This window comes from Pyxicephalus adspersus, chromosome 11 (assembly GCF_032062135.1).
Source record: "Pyxicephalus adspersus chromosome 11, UCB_Pads_2.0, whole genome shotgun sequence".
Lineage (NCBI taxonomy): Eukaryota > Metazoa > Chordata > Amphibia > Anura > Pyxicephalidae > Pyxicephalus > Pyxicephalus adspersus.
In genome coordinates, this window is record NC_092868.1 from 41,932,347 (window position 1) to 41,945,239 (window position 12,893).

A 12,893-nucleotide genomic window follows, 5' to 3' on the forward strand; every position below is an offset into this window, starting at 1 on the left:
GTCTCAACATATTATTAGGCAGTGTGGTGTCAGGTACTATATAAAATCCTCACTGTGAGTTAATCACAAACAAAGCAAAAAAAAACTTTATGAAGCCTAGACATTCATTAACTTCTGGAGCAAGCTGTGCTATGATATGCAAAAAGAAACAACAGCAGAATTTATCTTGGTCATTAAAGAGTTACAAGATGTTACAGAAAAGCTTAGCTCTTAACATCACCCACAAGCTCAGTTGTGTTTAGCAAAAGATTTCTTCTAAAAGTCATGCAAACAGCTCCTCCCCCAATCAAGCCTCCGTCCTGCACACTAGCAAGCAGGGAAGCCCTGTTCGTTCTTATCTAGCAGTCGTCCGTATGACAGATGTCCTTAACATCTGTATTTATTTAATTTTATCATAAAGCTCCAATTGAATGACTGTGTCTAAGCTCAGAGATAGAATCTGAAGATGTCATCAGGCAGGAGGAAACATTTCCCTAATTTATTCTCCACCAGTGATGAATGGTTGTTACTCTGCAGCACGTTACAAGATAAGAGTCTGTAATCAGGGGGTAATTTGTAAGATATCTTTCAAATACACATCCTAGAATATGATGACATTTGCACAAGCAATATATTTTACATAAGTGTGACTTTGTATGGAAAACTTTAGTCCAGAAAGTTGCTGCTAACCCTAGATGATTCCTGAATAAAGATGGCACCAAAAAAGTTGCTGCAATGCATCTCTAATGGGTTAAGGTATTGTATGTTGTATTGTAATAACACACACATGAACTAATACTAATACACATACATTTCCTAAGTAAGGACAATCCCTGAATAATCTCTCCTTAACTCTGCATAGTAAAGAAAGTTAAGGAATGAGTGTTGTTCCAGGGAATACTGAACGCCTAAAGCTACATACACACGTGCAATAATTGTCTTGGAAAGGATCTTTCATGACCCTTTTCAATGGCTAAGGACTGCACGATGCATGAACGAGCATTGTACATACAGCACCATTCTGCTCTATGGAGTGGGGAGGGGGAGAACGACAGAGCAGCACCGTGCTGCACGCTCTCCCCCTTCACTTCCATTAGGATCGTTCGTCGTCCATTCTCTGTGGATCTGCCAGGACAATCGTTGAGACGATGGACGACGGGCACTCTATACACACCAGATTCTCGTACGATATCAGCCCTCAGCCAATTATTGGACGTGTGTACGTAGCCTTAGGGAATCAGGAGGGAACTTTTGCACCTGTGGGACTAAATTGTGTCACTGTCTGTATCTGTCTGTCATTTGCAACCCCTATTAATGTACAGCACTGCGTAATATGTTGGCGCTATAGAAATTCTGTTTAATAATAATAAATATTAAATGCTTTATAAGGGTTATATTCACCTTCCGTATCTTTCTGGAATATTCAGGATTTCTTTTTACTTATTTATTTCCCTAGTGGTTGAAATTGATAGACTTGTGTCTTTTTTTTATCCTAAGTAACTATGTAAGACAAAATATGCATTTAGAATTCAGAAAGCAGTGGGACCTAATACTAACAAAGGTGCAGCTGAGCTACAAGATGAACAAGTCAAGGCCTTTGCTATCTGGGCACGGTGCCCAGGTGTCGGCTCCCTAAGAACATTATGGATGATGTATAAGACACTGGCAGGCACCTGGTTTGTATGTTGGTTTTCTGAGCTATTACTTGTTGAACGGTGTTTATGAATCTGCAAACAAGTTAAAGCAGATTTTAGTAGGTAAGAAAAAAACACCTAAAAAGGAAAAAGTAGAATTGTACTTACCTCCCACCTTATGCCTATCTCTGCATTGGTGTCCTTGTCCTTCCAGGTAGATTCCCATTGAAAGCAGAGCAGGTGAGATCCCATGAGATGACACTCCGGCCCAATGCAGGAGACCCTTCTCATGGGATGTCATCTTCTCTGCATTCCAAGGGAATCCACCTGAGAGGTTATCTTCGCTTAGGCACAGCACATAGAAGACAGAGGTTGGGTAAGTGTCATTTTTTTTTAAGACACATACTAAAAGAAGGTTTGAGAAGGGGGCCCCTAGAGTATAAGTCGACCTTTTTAAGGCATTCACCCAGACCTTTAACCTAAACTGGGGAGCACAGTATTTATATAGCACCGACATATTACACAGCGCTGTACAAAATCCATAGTCATGTCACTAGCTGTCCCTCAAAGGAGCTCACAATCTAACGTCCCTTCCATAGTCATATGTTTTTAATACAGTCTAAGGTCAATTTTGGGGGAAGCCAATTAACCGAACTGCATGTTTATAGAATGTGGGAGGAAACCAGAGTATCCAGGGCCAAGATTCGAACCTGGGACCCAGCACTGCAAATACCAGAGTGCTAACCACTGAACCACTGTCAACCTAATCCAAAAACAAAAAATCTAATTGGCCTCTAAAAAATTTCAAAATCTTTTTGCTTATCTACCTTTGATGACAATTTTTGTTTCCAATGTTTAGGAGATAACATAACTCCAAAAGGTAACTAGAAATCCTTTCTTAAATTTCCCCTAGCACCGGCATATCAGCTAAAACTTAAGATCAGATTAACTCTAAATGCACCAAGCCTGGGCACCTAAAGGAGAAAAAACATAACGATTGTGAGTAAGTGACACTAAAGCTGCGTACACACTTCCAATTTTTATCGTTCAAAATGAACGACGAACGAACGACGAACGATCGATTGGGCAAAAATCGTTCGTATAAAAAGTAACCAACGACGCCGACGAACGAGGAAAGTCGTTGGAAATGAACGACCGGACCGGCGGATCGGATTGGACGACGATCGTTGACCATCGTTCGTGTGTACGATCGTTCATTGATCGTCCATGGTCTGAGCATGCGTGATGAACGAACGTTCGTTCACTTCCTGTCGTGCACGTCACTTCCTGTATCGCTCAAACGATCGCATTTATTGTGTGTACAATATCTACGAACGATCGTGCCGTTATCTGTATGTACAGGATCAGTGCTATACGATCGTTCGCAGATATCGTGCAGGATCGTTCGTCGTTCGTTTACCAACGATAATAATTGGAAGTGTGTACGTAGCTTAACTCTTTATTTCAAGTTTATTTAATGTTTAGTAATTTTTCTGACATGTTGTTGCGACAACTGACTGTGGTATTTAATGAGGGTACAAATGGGGTAACAATGGAGAGATGGCTGGGTGAATTTAGCTTAGAGATGCCAGTTCAGCATCATTTCTTTTGGTAAGGGCATGCTGTGAAGGAAAAATAAATGTATTTATTTTAATTATGTCACCTAGCTCCAGTGCCTGGCAGGAACCTGTCAATAGCTAATTAAATAAATTATGAGTCCACACAATTACAGAGTGATTTTTATTGACTATAACTACATGGCTGGCATGGCTCTTTTGTAACTGGCATGTTTTCATGAAGAACTGTTACTGCCCTGTTTATCAAGAATATGTTTGCTACTTGTAATGAATTCTACTCTTTTTTTATCTAAAGGATGAAAGTGAACCTTGAGTGATATCAGTCATGTAATGAAGAAATCTTGGGGTAACTTTTCAGAGCCCCCAAAACACAGGGTACTGGCAAATTTGTCATTCCTCCTGCCCCTTGTGCCCTCCTAATTGGCAGCGGAGCCACCTAGTATAAAATATTTAAGGAAAATTGAAATAGTTTTTGTAATTTGTACATTTTTAAGGTTTTTGAAAATTTGTTTTATATCACCATATATATTATTATACTTCATAGAATAAGTATATTACGATATATTCACAAGCATACTAGGTTCACCCAATCAATACCAGGTTAGATCCACTTTTACCTTCTGAACTTCTGTAATCCTTCATGGCTAGGGATGAGCGAGAATGCCTCGAACTTCCGATGGGTCCGCAAATTAACCAATTTCGCGAAACCATGAGAAGATCGAGGAAATCATTACAGGATTCATTCTTGCAGCTCTGGGAATCCTTCTGTTTGTGATCCCCGGTTCATTAACATCTAGTGCCTGGGGATTGCAGTGGAACTGCAGATGAACTTTCAATGGAGTTTTGCCATTGAGAGTTCATCTGCAGTTCAGTTCCCACGGTCACTGAGCTGATGCCAAATTCTGAGCCTTCTTTTCCGAATGTTGAAGCAGAAATCGAGATTCAGACTAGCCCTCCTGGCACCAACAACCATGCCATGTTCAAAGTCACTTAAGTCACCTTTCTTTCCCATTCTTATGTTCAAATTGGACTTGACTAGGTCATTTTGATAATTTCTACATGCTTAATGTATTGAGTTGCTGCTATGTGATTGGCTAATTAGATACTAGGGCTAATAAGCAGTTAAACAGCTGTACCTAACAAAGTGTACTTAATACATATATTAAAAAAGATTCTAGGACCACGACGGGTTATCCCGGCCACATACTGTTTCATTTTTGCATGGCCAGGTATCTACTGATCAGGTATTCATCCAAATTGCTCCAATATTGATTATTCACTTGTGTTACCCTCGTGATCTACTCCATATCGACCAGATTTTTACCAGAAATTTAAATAAATCTTGATATAACATCAATGCAGAGAAGCTATGTGGCCATTCATTGTCCACATTCCACTCTCCAATGCACCCCCTGTGCTCAAAAGAAGAGAATTCAAAATAATCAATATTGATCATAATTTTTAGTAGAGTTAATGTTTTCATTAAGTACAATCTATTAAAAATATCTACCGTAAATATGGCCAGATTTAGGTAAAGTGAAAACGCAGCCTGCTTTAGGTTGGCTCTGTCTGAATAAAACCTCAACCTGAGAAACAACAAAGTCACTCTTATGACTTGTTCTGTTAGTTGGTCCTTACATGACTTATTCATTTTACTTTCATGGGACAGGGAAACTTTTACTTCCAGGCTTAATAGAGGCATATAAATATTTGTATCTGATTGTCAAAAACTCATTTTTAAAATACAACTTTTAGCCCCCAAATAAAACATGTAATTTATGCCAATGGGAAACAGGAAAGAAAGTTATAACGTATGCAAGTAGTGAATTTTCTCACTGTCAGCAATAAAGAAGAGTAAAGAGTGAAGGAAGTAAGACAGGAGTGATGATTTTGTGGACTCTGTGTTCATTTTTCTATCTGACACTTCAGAATAATATAGGAAAGTGCACCCACTGTGAACAATATATAGTAGACATCTTTAGATGTCTTTTGGTTCAAATTAACAGACGGCTACTACAGTTCAGCTCTTATATTTGTACGAAATCAAACTTTGATCTTCTGTCCCACCTAATAAATACCAAAAGGTAGGCAGACACAGCGTACACCAACAAATTAGTAAAAATGGGAATCTACCCTTTTATAAAGATTACCAAGTGTTCATAAATATCTTTTTCTGTTTGAATTATTATTGGAACCACTAACCCCAATGCACAAAATGTCTGCTAGATCCACTTTGATGGGGTTAACATACTGATCCTTGTTCTATAAACAAATAATGGCTGGGGCTTTCAGGATTGTCATTACCCGCCTGATGAATTCATTGTGCCAGAGATATGAGGAAAAGCAGCTGTCATGAAGACTCTGATGTCAATCGATACAGGAAGGAAAGAAAAACTCCCTCTGACAGCTACAGAACAGTGCTCTGCTGGTGTGAGGTCAGACATGATCAATATTTTATTATCATCATAAGGACTCATTTTGACTTAATTTCCAAGTCCATTGCAGCCCAACAGCTAGGCGAATCACTGCACAGGATTTGTTCCCTAAAGTTTGACCCTGGACGTGTTTAATAAAAAGAGATTGTAAGCTCTTCGGGGCAGGGTCTTCTCCTCCTGTGTCACTGTCTATGTCTGTCTGTCATCTGCAACTCGTATTTATTGTACATTGCTGCACAAAATGTTGGCACTATATAAATACTGTTTATTAATAATAAAAATAATAATAGTAAAACCAAAAAGAATATTTAAGGAGAGCATTGGAAGCAGGGGCTCAAAGCTTGCGGAATACATGGGGCACCCAAACACAAAGATAAAATATTGCCTGTGATATATATGCATGTAGCTGGTAAATGCTTTAGAATGGTAAACCAGGGCTAATATTGCAGCACGGTAACCCATTCCCATTTCTAATAGCAAACTCTAGCTGCTGATTATTTCTGGAGCATTAACAATAACATAGTCTGATAACTGCAAGAGAAGCTTTGGTTGCATTGCATTGTTGTGTATGATTGGTTTTGGTGTTATATTTAGCATAATTGCACTGTTTTATATAATAATACAAAATTAAAGCAAAAGAGGCAGGGCATAGAAAATGACTGCAGCTGTGGCTTGTGCTTATTATTTTTGAGTAGGTGTTATTAAAAACGATGTGCCAGGGAGCATAAAATACCTAGTTATGCCTCTGTTCCCTGGGTGACTAGAAAAATTGGAGCTAATTAATTAATAGGCCTCTCATAGTACTTTTTTGGCTTTTGCAGCTGTGTGTAATTGGCATGTGTTATATGGTAATAATGGATTGTGGAGGCACACAGACAGTGGAGTGACTTGTCTCCCCCGAGCCCCATGTAAGATCCGGAGGCAGACATACCATTTGTACAGATCGTACACAAGGACCCTCAGGGATGTGGGTCAGATTGGTGCTGGAACCCTTCCCAACGTCACCTAGATTTAGACACTGCTTACTTCAACCTAGCTATAATTGGAAACGCTGTGATCAAAACTTTTTACTTGGGCAAGTTTAAAATTTGGTCTGTAGATAATAGGGGGTGCAAAAACTGCTTATACACAGGGTGCCCTGGCTTGGCTCCCTAATTGCATATGCAATGGATTAAAAGGTTTTGAGGCACTGAAACACAAAAAGTATGTGTATGACAAGCTCTAAAGTTATTCTGACTTTGTCTAAGAGTTCCAGGTCAATGAAAGTATTGCAGCCAGGTGCAGTCATGTAACTAATTTTTAGAAGGTAGTCTCAATATGTCTCCCAGTATAGGTGGCCTGGTTCTTGTCCAAACTTCATCATGACCAGTAGGGTGAAGCAGAATTTGCAGACAGAATATGTAATTTATGCTGCTTGTTCCAGACCTTTTCAGAAAATCAGAAATGGATAAGCCACAGAACACTGTGGGTTAGGTCCCCCATTGTGGTAACCTATAGTGCCACCGCTCCTATTGACCTCCTCCTATACCAGGACATACAGAATCCTACATTTCAGAATCCCCTAACACTTCCAAAGGGTCAAACAATAGTAGCTCACCTTTGAGTGTTGAACGACATTGGGTCCAGTTAGGCAACCCATCTAAAATCAGTCTACCAGCATATAACTTATCTCTTGAAGATCTGCTTCGCCTGCAAGAGGAGATTCCATTATTTAACAAAATACGAGGGATAAAACAACTTCTATGAAGAAAAGACTGAAAAGAGAAACTGAAGCCAAGCTCAGAAGCACAAGTTAAAAGGACCATGAGCAAAATGTAATATTGCCAAGGTGGAATGCCAAAATATTGTACAGTGCTCCAGACCTGAGGCTTGCTCTGGTCACCTTTCACATTTGGCTCACCTGTAGCCAAAGAATCAGTGTTCATATGGGTTTTACATCCAACTTAATGTAGATCTAATGTAGGTAAGGAGAAGGTCAACTGGTGAATTTGGAATGATCTCAGAAGAGACTCAAACTAACGTCAAAGTGTTGTCATTGCCTGAAAATGGCAGCAGTTAAAAGTTACATTGGTATCAAATATCTAATATACACCAACAAATACAACATGTAGCCATAGTTGTTGGATGCCATAACAAAATGCAGCACTCCGAAAGCTATTATGTGCTATGAACCATATGAACCAATATAAACCCTATTCAAAAACAACAAAACTATCCATCCTGGCCAGGTTTTCGACCACCACAGGAATGTTCCATATTGTTCTTGATGAATAGTCCGCTATTTACTTACTAGATGTATTATTACTTTCTTTTGTTATTACCTTTGTGTACTTACTATGGTGTGTATTTAGAAATGGTAGAATAATTTTATCTGTACATTCTGGGCACAGGAGGGATTCTTACTGCCATTTAATATATATACAGCAAATTCAGGGAACTGTGAACAAACTTTGCATTTAGATTCTGTTGTGTGAGTGTGGGCTGCAATGCTGCTATGGAGGAAATCCATTAGAAAAAGTCTCTAGAAAACCCTCCTCTATGCAGACCTTTGCCATGTTTTCCCATTGTCTCTATGTGGATCCAGAAGTCCTAAGCTCCATGTTAGATGTTTTCAGAGCCCTAACAAGGTTGATGATACCAATCCCCCCAAGTGACAGTGCTCAGGCCTTGCAAATGGCCACTTTATATTGAACTTAATTATATTGAAAATTGATTCCCAAATGTTCCAACAGAACAATGTAAGGAAATATATACAGTATATGCTGTCTCAGAGGATAGGCTTTCTCCAAAAGGTTGCTTTAGGAACTCAAAAAAATATTAAAAATGGACCTTCCCATCACCATTTCTTAGCTGATGGAGAATACACTGCTCATGTTTGTAGGGGATGGAATGGCACTCAAAACTACTACAATAATATTACCAGCCCAATCTTACACTCTCAATACTGAAATACAGTACACAAGGGGGTATCAGGGAGTAGGCTTTCTCCAAAAGCTTTCTTAGGAGCTCCAAAAAATATTAAAAATGGACCGTCCCATCAACCTCTCCTAGATGATGGAGAATATACTACTTGTTTTTCTAGGGGATAGAATAGCACACAAAAAACTACAATAATAATACCAGCCCAGTCCTCCCCTCCATTGCTGAAATATAGTACCCAAACACCCCTCTGCTCTCCCCTCACCCCATATACAGAATATTTTTTGTTTACTGGTTCTAGCCTGGTTCAGTTAAAATTTTTTAATTTTTAAAAACATTTATGTTACTATATTTATTAGATGACTGCAATCCTGCTGGTTATGGAAAGAAATGTAGCCAAAACATATCCAAGAGAAAGTTGTCTATTGTCTTCTGCCACTTCTTAAAGCTAACCCACTCAAGCACTTTCAGATCTGATGCCATCCTTGAAATTATTTTCAGGTCTTGAGGAACCTTTTCTAAAACCAACATTTTTGGGGAAATTCTTAGATTGGTAGCCAGTGGAAAGAACCCCCTTTATACAGTGATGGCTAGAACAGCTGTGGCCAACCAATGGTTTTGTGAAAAAATTTTGGTGGTCCGCGGCTCTGCCCGGGTCAGGAGAAGGACCCAGTTGGGGGGACGCACTGGCCAGAGCCGCAGACCACATCCCTTGTACAAATCCCAGACTAAGGGAAGTGGGCAGGCTGTGTCCCTGGACATAACCCACCCACTCTTTCATCGCAGGCGCAGATCTGCGATGGGAGAGTGGGCAGGGTTATGTCACAATGACGTCACTATGGGGAGGTTTCTACTCCTTTGATTGACACCTGGCGTACGCGGTCAGGAGCTGGTAACTTTAGTGGTCCGCAGGACCGAAAAGGTTGGCAACCACTCGCCTAGAATACCATTTTTAATAAGCAATTATACACATAATTAAAGTCATGAAGCGGGCTCTAATAAATGGTGTTGGCCCCAGATAAAATGGGAAGTCAATCAGGCAAAGTTTGAGGAACCCTAGCATCCTCTGGAGCAGCAAACCGGCGGTCACCAACCGGAAATTTTGTCTGTCCCACGTATGGACACAATCTCCTAACTCTCCCATCACTAAGTCTATACCATATTTCTTTAGTAACTTTTTCCTGGCATCCTATAGATCTAGAAACATTGAAGGAGTAACGCAATTAATTCAGCAGTGTGCGTTCAAGGTTTTGTATCTACAGGGACTAGAGGTGTGCAGTCAGCCCTTGACTGTCAGCTTAATTACCTCCTCCAAACGTGTCACTCACATGGAATCTGAAATAGATGCAATTCTCCTGAATAATACATCTGTTAGGTGACCTAATGTTCCAGAGAAATGGGGGCTCATAGCTAATCTGCATGCATAAAATAATACAAAAAGGTTCCACTAATTGTAACGGGAGAAGGTATAACACTGAAATCTCTTATTTCTATACATATTGTCTGTTGCGTATGTGTATCATGATTTTTTTGATGTGAATCAAATGCAGTGTGCTGACATTTGAATTCTCATAGGCCTAACCTAGCTATGCTATGGCAGTATATAAAGGAAACTAGCAGTGAGGACCAATGAGCACTAAAAACAACAAAATGTAAAATATTACATCTATAATGTTCGTTCTGTTTGGAGCAGTTTTCTCAGAATAAAAAAAAAACTGTATGTGCTAAATTGGGGTTCTATGATGGCTGCGTCTACATTTGATATTAAAGCAGAACTCCAACCACATAAAAACAATACTGTCACTGACTGTACCCTCAACAATCTTTAACTTTTTCTTTAAATGACTTCCAGTAATCTGCGGTACCATGATTTTTATGCCTGATGGAGTTCAACTTTAGCAGCTGATCTGCAGCATCTAAAGCCCTGTACTGATGATAGATTGTTGCTGGTAATGATCTTTCCAGTAAGAAATTAATGAACAAGCACTGTATGCACATCACTGATTTGTTCTATAGGGAGGGGAGGACAAGCGAGTGGCACGCCACTGTTCTCTTCCCCATAGTAGAAGACAGGCCACAGCGGATTGATAAACAATGTCAGGGAACCACTGTACACATGTCCAACCAGTCAATTTAGGCGACTTCTATCTGATATGCGTATGTAGCTTCAATGTTATAGAGAAGCAAATGGTTTGTATCAATGAAACGTCCATAAGCATTTAGCCACAGGAGGTGATTTACTAAAGGAATGTATGTGGTTCTCTTAGCACAGTGAATCTTCCTTTGCAAAAGCGAATGTGGCGAAAATTCATGTTGCAAAGATTACCCAGTCATGGACATAATGGCACAACAGTCATCGTCAAAAAGTGACCACCGGTAAAACAAATGGGTTGTATGGACCACTTTCAAATATGGCGATCAGTTTAAATAGGAAACCACAGACTTAGCTCCATAAGTATATTTTAAAAACAGCCAAACCCCATTCACAGTCTTGTGTGAGTTCTTACAAATTTAAAGTATATTATGTATAGTAAAAAATACTATACATAAGATCTCCTAATTTATCAGAATTTTAGAGAAGAACCAAATGTTTCTTCTTCAACTAACACGTTTCGCCTATTGGCTTCCTCAGGGGTACTAATATAGAGAACATTTGTCTGATACTATAAATGTAAATTAGAGGGTGGGACAGTTTATTTGTAAAAAAAGGAAATTTAAAGCGATATGTATTTAAAAAGTAGGTGTAACAGTGACATAAAGTAGAAATATTTAAAGTAAGATGCAGGGAAGGTTATGGAGTAGGGTAAATTGAAGTAAGAGGTAAGTAAAAAAAGGTGACAATCTGTTATCAGATTACTTATTGCTTATTAAAGAGCCCTATGAAATATTTTATTAGATTTACTATTCAGCTAAAAAATATCCAAAATTTATGCTCATGTTGTTCTTTAACTGAATTATTGGATGTTGTTGTGCGGATCCATTGCTGGATAAGAGGGAGAGACACTAAGAGGTTTGCCTGGCAGGTTGGATGTGTTAGATTTTTGTTTTCTCTCACACTTCATCAATATTAATTGTGTTCACACAAGAGACACCCAAACGTGTTTGTTTTCATCATAATTTACTGGGGGGATGAGATGGCTGTCTGGGTTTACATAAAAGGACTTTATGAGGAAAATGAATTCTGAGTGTTCGAACCTGTTACAGCAAACTTGCTGAAGGCTTATTTGAAGCTGACACATCAGATCTCAGGGTTTATGTAAACCATGCTAAGTGATATGTAACTCAGGTAAGTGATCACTTTCCACTACAATCCCCTCATCGTCTTTATTTAGCTCATTCAGCTGCAGAGTGTATTTCCTGAACATCTTTCTCCCGGATGACTTGATCATGTATATCTCAGTGCCCATGTAGTAGGTTCTTGTTCTTGGCTGGATATACAAAGGTTTTCTGATACGGATCAGTCCTCTAGTCCTATATTTACCTTGCTATTGTTGGTGAAGAACCCAGATCACTCACTGCCTTGTGCAGTCAAAATGTAATACAATATGTAATACATATAAATGTGGCTGGAAACAATTTATAATTGAGGTTCTGCATTAAATAACCCAATATGCTGTGAATTTCCTGGCCTATTTGGGACTGAGACCCTGCAACAATCAAGTCCATAGTCATGTTACTAACTGTGTCCAAAGGGGTTCACAGTCTAATGCAGGCATGCCCAAAGGCCTGCCCGGGGGCCAATTGCGGCCCTTGTTCAGATTTCCACTGGCTGCAGCCTCTGTCAAAAAAATAAAAAATTGGCATCCCGCCAGCACTGTTGATCATAGTATAAAATACACGTGTACACAAAAGCTATTTTATATTTCATTAGAGTTGATCAACCGCCGTGCAATTATCGTCCCCCATGTGTGCACAGGGAATCCCCTACGTCATTATAGTGGGCATGTGCACTGCGGGACCTGCACGGACCACGCCCAGTCTGATTCCAAGAACATGCTCTGCACGGAGCCTCCACTTACACCGGACTCCATGCACAGGGAATCCTTCACGTCACTCTGGTGGGCGTGTGCTGTGCGGGACCTGCATAGACCATGCCCACACTAACCCTGAGTACATGCTGAATGGTTGGCCCCCATACATTTTCGCCTCACCAAGTCTGGCCCTCTTTGCAAAAAGTTTGGACACCCCTGCTCTATTATAGTCACTAACACAGTCTAATGCCAATTTTGGGGAAGCCAAATTAACCTACCTGCATGTTTTTGGAATGTAGGAGGAAACAAGAGGGCTCAGAGGAATAAATGCAAACACAGGGAGAACGTGCAAACTTCCAGCAAAAGTCTATTGTTTAC